Genomic DNA, 10241 nt, shown 5'->3' on the forward strand with positions numbered 1-10241 from the left:
ACTTTTGGGTTACTATGAAGCCTACATAAAACGTCTCATAGGTAAAATAGTCCATTTTATGGGGATAGAAATTTATTTCCATTTTTCTATAAAGATTCCACCTTTTGATTCCCCCTTTTATATTTTTGATGTCACAACTTACCTCTATATATGCTGTGAATTTGTTAACAAATTATAGTACAGATAGTCCCTGATTTATGATGGTTTGACTGCTGATTTTTTGACTTAGTATGGTGTGAAAACTCTAAGAATTTAATAGAAACTGCACTTCAGAGTTTGACTTTTGATCTTTTCCCAGGCTAGCAATACATTGAGTAATCGTCTTGTGATGCTGTGCCGTGGCAGCAAGCTACAGCTCCCAGTCAACCATGTTATTATGAAGGTAAACAACCCACACACTTACAACCATTCTGAACCCACACAACCATTCCCTTTTTTTTCACTTTCACTGCAGAATTCAATAAATTACACGAGATATTCAGCACTTTATTATAAAATAGGTTTTGTGTTAGGTAGTTTTGTCCAAAGGTAGCGTAATGGAAATGTTCTCAGATAGGCTAGGCTAATCTGTGATGCTCAGCAAGTTAGGTATATTAGGCAATCTATGATGGGTTTATCAGGATGTAACCTCTTCATAAGTAGAGGAGTAGAGGAAGATCTGTATTTGTTGTTATTTGTAATGCTCTTTTCCTTTAACCTGTATAATTAAGGTGTTAACACATTCAAGCATAGACTTAGTTTTCTAATCTGAATATTTTTCATCTTTATCAGAGTGTTAGGTATTTTCATATGTTTTTAATGTCACTAATTAGCATTTTTAAATTTTAGCTTGAAGAACTCCTTTTAGCATTTTTTGTAAGGTAGGTCTTGTGGTAGTAATTTCCCTTAGCCTTTTTAAAAAATGTTTATTTATTTTTGAGAGGGAGCATGAGTGTGTGGAGGGTCAGGGAATGAGTGAGACATAGAATCATAAGCAAGCTCCTGGTACTGTAGAGCCTGATGTGGAGCTTGATCTTGAGATCATGACCTGAGCCAAAATCAAAAGTTGGATACTTAACAGACTGAGCCACCCAGGGGTACCTCCCTTTGCTTTTGATTATCTGGGAAAGACTATATTTTTCCTTCATATCTGAATGATAAATTTGCCACATGAAATATTCTTGGCTGGTACTTTTCATCTTTCAACGTTTGACTATGCCATTCCACTGTGTACTGGAATGTAGAGTTTCTGCTGGGAAATCTACTGATAGACTAATGGGAGTTCCTTTGTAGGTTACATTCCATACCCACCTCCCAACTCCCCACATGGCTGCTTTAAGTATATTTTTAGATAATTTATTTTTGACAGCTTCATTATAATGTACCTAGGAAAAATTCTTACATTGAGGTAATAGTATAGGACTTTTATGTCCAATTTCTTCCCCACCTTTGGAAAATACTCACTTATTATTTCTTTACATAAACTCTGCCCTTTGCTTGTCTCCTCAAATCTGATAGCTCTTATAGAGAGCCTTCACTTAAAAAAAAAGTCATAACACTCTTTTTCATGGCTGAGTAATATTCCATTATATATCTATATCTATATCTATATATCTATATATATATAATTTTTCTATTGTTAATAATGCTTCTATAAATATTGGGGTACATCCATCCCTTTGAATCAGTATTTTTGCATCCGTTGAGTAAATACCTAGTAGTACAAATGCTGGGTTGTAGGGTAGCTCTATTTTCAACTTTTTGAGGAAACTCCATGCTGTTTTCCAGAATGGATGCACCAGTTTGCATTTCCAGCAACAGAATAAGAGGATTCCCCTTTCTCATATTGTCACCAACACCTGTTGTGTCCTGTGTTGTTAATTTAGCCATTCTGACAGGTTTGAGGTGATGTTGTAGTTTTGATTTGTATTTCCCTTATGATGAGTGATATTAAGCATATTTTACTGTCTGTTGGCTATCTATGCCTTCTTTGGAAAAATGTTTATTAATTTCTTCTGCCCATTTTTTACTGGATTATTTGTTTTTCTGGGTGTTGAGTTTGCTAAATTCTAAATTTAGTATACGTGCTGCCGAAGCAAGCACAAGTTTGCTAAATTCTTTGTAGATTTAGGATACTAACCCTTTATTGGATATGTCATTTGCAAATATTTTCTCCCACTCCATTGGTTGCCTTTTAGCTATGTTGGTTGCTTCCTTGGCTGTGCAGAAGCTTTTTGATTTGAGAAAATCCCAGTTGTTCATTTTTACTTTTGTTTCTCTTGCCTCGGGAGACATATCTAATAAGAAGTTGTTATGGCTGCTGTCAAAGAGGTTACTGCCTGTGTCCTCTCTGTCTCACATTTAGGTCTTTAATTAATTCAAAATTAATTTTTGTGTGAGTATAAAAGAGGTCCAGTTTTGTTCAACTGCATGTTGCTGTCCCATTTTCCCAATGTCATTTGTTGAAGAGAGTCTTTTTTCCATCGAATATTCTTTCTTGGTTGATCATATAGTTGTAAGTTCATTTCTGGGTTTCCATTGATCTTTGTTACTATTTTTGTGCCAGTACCATACTGTTTTGATCTCAACAGCTTTGTAATATAAATTGAAGTCCAGAATTGTGTTTGCCCCCAGCTTTGCTTTTCAAGATTGTTTTGGCTATTCAGGATCTTTTGTGGCACACAAATGTTAGGATTATTTATTCTAGCTATGTGAAAAGTGCTTTGGGTAGTATAGACATTTTAACAACATTTGTTCTTCTAATCAATGAGCATGGAATGTTTTCCATTTATTCGTGTCATCTTTAATTTCTTTCACAACTATTTTATAGTTTTCAGAGTATAGATCATTGGTTAGGCTTATTCCTAGGCATCTTATTCTTTTTGGGGCAATTGTGAATGAGATTGATTCCTTAATTGCTTTTTCCGGTATATAACTATTTGTGTGTAGAGACGAAACAGATTGTTGTATGTTGATTTTGAATGATGTGACTTTAGCTAATTCGTTTATCAATTCTAGCAGTATTTCGGTGGAGGTTTTGGGTTTTCTATAGAGAGTATCATGTCATCAGCAAATAGTGAAAGTTTGACTTCTTCCTTGCTGATTTGGATGCATTTTATTTCTTTTTGTTTGATTGTTGAGGCTAGAACTTCTAATTCTATGTTCAATATGAGCGGTGACAGTGGATATACCTGTCTTGTTCCTTCCTGACTGCAGAGGAAAAGCCCTCAGTTTTTGCCCAATGAGTATTACACTGGGTTTCTTTCTTTCTTTCTTTCTTTCTTTTTTTTTTTTGCATATGCCCTTTACGATGTTGATTTATGTTCCCCCTATTTCCACTTAAAAAAAATTAAGTATTTATTTATTTCTGAGAGAGAGACAGAGACACAGCAGGAGTGGGGGAGGAACAGAGAGAAAGGGAGACACAGAATCGGAAGCAGGCTCCAGGCTCTGAGTTGTCAGCACAGAGCCTGATGCAAGACTCAAACTCATGAACTACAAGCTCATACCTGAGCTGAAGTTGGACATCAGATGGACCAAGCCACCCAGACACCTCGATCCATACATTTTTTAAAAGGATTTTTATCACTAACGGATTTTGAATTTTGTCAAATGTTTTTTCTGCACCTATTGAATCATATGGTTCTTATTCTTTCTTTCTTTCTTTTTTAATGACTATATTTTATTTATTGAGAGAGAAAGAGAGAGAGTGAGAGAGCAAGCGTGGGAGTGACAGAGCATTTTCATTTGTTTCCATATACTTTTTGATTCCTTCTTTGGTTTCCTTGTTCACCCATTCATTGTTTAGTAGCATGTTATTTAGCCTCCATGTATTTGTGTTCTTTCCAAATTATATTTTTGTGGTTGACTTGAAGTTTCATAGCATTTTTGCCTAAAAATATGCACGGTATAATCTCAATCTTCATGTACTTGTTGAGGCCTGATTTGCAACCTAGCATGTGATCTATTCTGGAGAATGTCCCATGTTCACTTGACAAGAATGTGTATTCTGCTGTTTTAGGATGAATTGTTATGAGTATCTCTGTTATGTCCATTTGGTCCAATGTGTTATACAAAGCCATTTTTTTCCTTGATGATTTTCTGCTTAGATGATCTATCCTTGATATAGTGTGGTGTTAAAGTCCACTATTATTGCTGTATTATTATCAGTGATTTCCTTTTGTTTGTTATTTTTTAAAGTTTATTTATTTATTTATTTATTTACTTATTTAGAGTATGTAAGTGGAAGAGGAACAGAGAGGAGAGATAAAACTCCTAACAGGTTCCACACTATCAACACAGAACCTGATACAGCACCTGATGCAGGGATTGAGCTCACGAACTGTGAGATCATGACCTGACCAGAAATCAAGAGCAGACACTTAAATGACTGAAGCACCCAGGGGCCCCTCATTATGTTTGTTATTAACTGTTTTATATATTTGGGTGGTCCAAGTTGGGTGCTTAAATATTTGCAATTGTTAGATATTCTTGTTGGATAGTCCCCCTTATTATGATTTGTGCCCTTCTTCATCTTTTTTTTTTTTTTACAAGGCTTGGTTTAAAATTAAGTTTGTCTGATATAAATATTACTACTCTGGCTTTTTTTTTCTTTTTTTGACATCCATTTGCATGATAAGTGTTGCTTAATCCTGTCACTTTCAATCTGCAGGTATTTTTAGGTCTAAAATGAGACTCTTATAGGCAGCATGTAGAAGGGTCTTATTTTTTATGCATTCTGACATGCTGTGTCTTTTAACTGGAACATTTAGTTCATTTACATTCAGAGTGGTTATTGATAGTATGTATTTATTGACATTTTATTACTTGTTTTGTCATTGTTTCTGGAAATTTTCTCTGTTTTTTTTTTTTTTTTCCTGGTCTTTGTCACTTTTGGTCTTTTCTTCCCAATGAAAGAGTCCTCCTTTAGTATTTCTTGTAGGGGTGATTTAGTGCTGACAAACTCCTTTAGTTTTTGTTTGCTGGGGAAAGGTTTTATCTCTCTTCAATTCTGATTGATAGCCTGATTAGATAGAATATTGTTGGCTGCAGATTTTTCCCATTCAGCAATTTGAATATATCATGCTTCTCTCTTCTGACTTGCCAAGTTTCTTTTGAGGGATCTGAAGCTAGCCTATGGGTCTTCCCTTGTAAGTTAGGAACTTCTTTTGTTTTACTGATTTTAGGATTTTCTCTTTATCACTATATTTTGGAAATTTAATTACAATATGTCTTAATGTTGGTCTACTTTTGTTGATTTCGATAGATGGTCTCTGTGCCTCCTGGATTTGGAGGTCTGTTTCTTTTCCCAGATCAGGGAAGTTTTCACCTATAATTTTTTCAAATATACCTGCTCCCTTTTCTCAGTCTTCTTTTTCTGGGACTCTAATGTTATGAATATTAATATGATGGAGTCAGTGAGTTCCCTAAGTCTGTTTTCATAATCCAAAATTTTTATTTCTCTGTTTTTTTCACCTTCATTATTTTCCATAATTTTATCTTCAGTGTCACTTATTTATTCTTCTGCTTCTTCCATCTTTTTGGTTATTATATCAAGTTGGTTTCAAATCTTGGTTATGACAGTTTTCATTTTGGCCTGAATATTTTTTATCTCCTTTATCTATGTGGAAAGTGTCTCCCTGATGTTTTCCATGCTTTTCTCAAGTCTAGATAATATCCTTATGATTATTGCTTTAAATTCTGGACCAGACATATTACTTACAACTGTTTCAATCAGGTTCCTGACTATGACCTTTTCTTATTCTTTCTTTTGGGATGAATTCCTGTGTCTTGGCATTTTTTTTTCTAGGTCTCTGTCTTCTTCTCTGTGTTAGAAAAGCCTCTTATGTGTCCTATTCCTGAGAATAATGTCTCTATTAAGAAGAGGTCATCCGAGGCATTCTGGGAGGTATCTCTGGTGTATACTGTGTGCACTGTACTCTTGTGTTTTGACTGCTTCTCTCCTCACGTCAGTTGTCTACAGAGGTTCTCCTTGCTTTCCATGAGGAGTGTTTGGGTGTTGGCCAGAGTGTGGTGAGCTTCAGCTGGGTGTGCCCTTGTCTGCTTGTTAAATGAGACCTGATGCTATTTCCACTAGAACTGAAGCTTTGCAGAACTCTATGGTCAGTAGATATTGTACATAGTGGGTTTGTGCTGGTCTTCTGGGAATGGGGCCTGCTGTGCTGGTCCTTAGGCACACTTGATGGAGAAAAGCAGTACCAGCAAAGTGCAAAGGGGCAGAACTTGATATAAAAGGGCTAGGCAGCCTGTGTTGGTATTGTGCTATTTACTGAAGTTGGTTTATAATGAGGGGCAGGGCTTGGGAAATGGCACCAGCCAGCAACTTTGTTTCTGGAGAGGGGATTTAGTGCCTGCTCCTCTCAGAGAAGCCCTCCCAAAAGAGTGAATAATTTCCCCCTTGTACATCCCAGGTGTTTTTCAGATAGTTGTTTTCACACTGTCTGCCTCTGGGTTGCTTACTTGCCTGGAGCAGTGCAGTGCACTTTGGGCTCTATGCCAGCCAAGCCTGCTGACTTTTAACTCCAACTGTAGGGACCTGGTGTGGTGGGGGGCTGCACCGGTCTTCTCGGGGAGAGTTCCACTATGGTGAGGCTGATGCAAGTTTGACCCTGAAGGGCAGTCGCACCAGAGTGTAGGTGTGTGGGATTTGGAGCAAAGCAGGCTAAACAGCCAGTGTCCCAGTTAGCTTCCCTCAGCAGGTGTCTCTGCACCTGTGCTGAGGGGATGGGAGAAAAATGGCACACAAGGTTATTCTTTCCCTGGAGAGGCAATGCCACCTCTCACAGATGCTTTCCAAAAAGTATGAACAGACCCTCTCTATACCCCGCATCAGGCTCTATGTTGATAGCTCGTAGCCTTCGATGATTCTCAGATTGCAGTCTGCCCTGAGGTTTGTCTGCCTCTTCTCTAGGAGTAGGCAACGTCCTGGCCAAGCCTGGTGATCTCCAGAGCTGCAGTATATCAGCCCTACTAGTTGCAAAAATTCCTGAAAATCATCCCCTCTCATTTCCTAGCCAGTTGACTTTGGGGAAGTATTCTTCTTGTGGGTGTTCCTGTGCACTCCGCTCTCCCTCCTCTTTCTCCATGACCAGGGCTCCTTCCGCCCCACAGAAACTGTAATCTGTTTCTTCCTTAATCATATCTATGCACTTCCTACCTTCCTTGATGTGGTTTCTTCTCTCCCTCTAATTGTATAGTTTATTCTATCAGTCCTCAGGTTGATTTCTTATATATTCAGAATGATTTCATACTTACCTAGCTATGTTCCATGGATGAAGCCAGACTGTGGTCCTCCTACTACAACACCATCTTAGCTCCCTGCTATCAGCCCACTTTTGGTTACACAGGTATGTAGAATACTCCCAGGTGTTCTGGAATAAAGTGCAAAGGCACTTTTGTTTGCTTAGGGGTTTCCAGTTAGTTGTAAACTGAAAGGAAGAGACAAAAGGAATGACTCACACTGCCATCATGCTGATATCGCTCCTCAATAATCACTAAACATCAGTGTTTACATGCACCAGTTGAAAGAAGGGAATTGGGGGTGCCTGGGTGGCTCAGTACATTGAGAGTCTGACTTCTGCTCAGGTCATGATCTCACGGTTTGTGGGTTCAAACCCCGCATCAGGCTCTGTGTTGATAGCTCGGAGCCTGGAGCCTGCATCGGATGCTGTGACTCCCTCTCTCTGCCCCTCCCCTGCTCGTGCTCTGTCTCTCTCAGTCTCTCAAAAACGGAATAAATATTTAAAAATTTTTTTAAAAAGATGAGAATTGTGAGAATGCAATAAGACCCAATCCTACGTTGTCTACAGGAAAGGCACTTTAAATATAAAGACACACATAGATACACACTAATCAAAAGAAAGCAATTGCTATATTAACTTCTGACAGAGTTGAGTTCAAAATAAGTGAAATAATCAGGGATAAAGAGCATTGAACAGTGACAAATGGGTAAATTCTCCAAGAAGACAAAACAATTCTTAATATGTGCCTTTTAATAGAGTGTCAAAGTATGTGAGGCAAAAACTGAGACCTGCAAAGAGGAATAGATGAATTGACTATTATATTTGGAGACTTCAACATCCCTCTATCAGAAATGTACACATCCAGGAGGTAGAATATCAGTAGACAGTTGAACTCAACAATACCATCATTTAACTGGATTGAATGGGCATCTATAATACTACTTTATCTAACACCAGTAGAAATTAAATTTCTTTCAGACAAAAAAATCACCAAGATAGACCACATTCTGAGCCATAAAACACACTTTAATAAATTTATAATAATAGAAATCATATAGTATCTTCTTTCAGACAGCAATTAAATTAAGTCATAATAGAAAGACAACTGGAAAATCCCCAAATATATGAAAAGTAGACAACACATTTCTAAAAAATACACATGTCAAAAGGAAATCACCAGAAAAGTTAAAAATATTTTCAACTAAGTGAAAATACAGCATATCAAAATCTGGGATGCAGTGAAAGCAGTGCATAGATGGAAATTTATAGCACTGAATGAACATATTGGAAAAGCTTCAAAAAACAGAAATTTTCTCTCCTAGTATAGGGCTGTGAGTGATTCCTTTAAGCTATTTATTTTTTAATATTTATTGATATTTAGAAAGTTCTAGCCTCCAGCATAGGTATGGCAATAGGTAGTGCTCATTAAGTTGATGCATGAAAAAAGTGTTGCATAAAAGAGAGGAATAATAATGCAAAGCAGTCACTAATTTAGTTTCAAAAGATTTATGCAGGTATCACTACAACCATTGTTCAAGACAACGAGAGATCAGTGGTGGGTAGAACAAGCGGGATGTCTTGTGTAGAGAGAGGAAAAAGCAAGTGTGAAGGTCCTGAGGTGGAAATAGGCTAGATACGTTAAAGGAGCTGAAAGAAGATTGATGTGGCTGGAAAAGAGTGACTATGGGAGAGAGTGGTAGGGAAGACGTCCTACAACTGTGCAGTGGTTATATTATTAGGGTTTTATAACTCTCAGGAAGAAATTTGGATTTAATTTTGAGTGCAATGGGGATAAAACACTGTTTTCAGTTCATGGTGACATGGTCAGATTGATCTTGTTAAAATGTGGCTCATTGGGCAAAATTTACTATAAGAGGGCAAGGGTGAAGACAAGGAAGACCAGCCATCCTGCAGTTAGCTGTTCAGGTAAGAATAGTAGGGATTTCTCTTGGGACAGCAGTCATGGAGTTGGAAAAAGGCTAATTTGGGATATATTCAGACCTTATGATTGATTAGATTGGAGGTTTGAGGGAAAGAAAAGTTTCAAGAAAGACCATTGGATTTTTTGATCTGGATATGAATTACTGGGTTATTGATGGTGCAATTCTACTGATGTGGAGAATATGGTGGAGTGAGGTGGGTTTGTAGAAGAGAGCTCAAAAGTTTAATTTTGGGCTTTGAAGTAACAGGTTTGCAGATGCCAAGTGACCGTCTTTATGTGCAAGCTTGGAAAGAAGAGGTAAGGTTAGAATTCCAAATATCTGGAGTTTTCAGCATATAGATATTAATCAAAGCCGATGGGGCCTAGGAAATAAAACTTTGGAAGTGAACATTCCAAAGATTAGAGATTGACAGAGGAGGAGGACCCAGCCAGTAGACCTGAGAAGAATGGCTGCAAAGGAAGGAGGGAGGTGAGAGATTTTAGCAACAAAGGAGATGCATCATGAAGGAAACTGAGTTTGAAGGAGATGAAGGCAGCATTGTGACCATGTAATTGGTAATAAGGACATTTTCTGTGACTTTAGAAGAAAGTTTTATATATAGTAGAAGGACTAGGAGCCTGAGAGTGGGATGAAGAGTAAAGAAATGGAGGTGATGGTTATGGGTAATATTCTCCTAACTTTACTCTGGAAGAGAGGGGTGTCGGGAGATTGGACTTCTTGGACACAGGAGGCTTTCTTGTTTCTCTTTTGTTAGGTTGGTAAATTGGGTTAATTGAAGGCAAGTTCTAATAAAGTGAGTGGACATGGCATGCAGAGGACCACTGGAGGGATGTTCCTTTGATAGGAGAGGTATGTGGGGTTGTCTTTCACTGTAGAAGTGGACTCAGATGAGGTATCCTGTTAGATTTGGGGGTGGAAGGTAGTGGAGTTCTCATGGGACTTTTTCAAAGACATATCAGGTAAGTTTGAAGGGCAGAAGGAAGATTTGTTGGTGAAGGTTTGAGGAGAGAAGAGTAGGGGAAAAACGTAAAATTGTGTCAGAGACTAGAAAGCAAAC

The sequence above is a fragment of the Suricata suricatta genome, chromosome 11 (genome assembly GCF_006229205.1).
Source record: "Suricata suricatta isolate VVHF042 chromosome 11, meerkat_22Aug2017_6uvM2_HiC, whole genome shotgun sequence".
NCBI lineage: Eukaryota > Metazoa > Chordata > Mammalia > Carnivora > Herpestidae > Suricata > Suricata suricatta.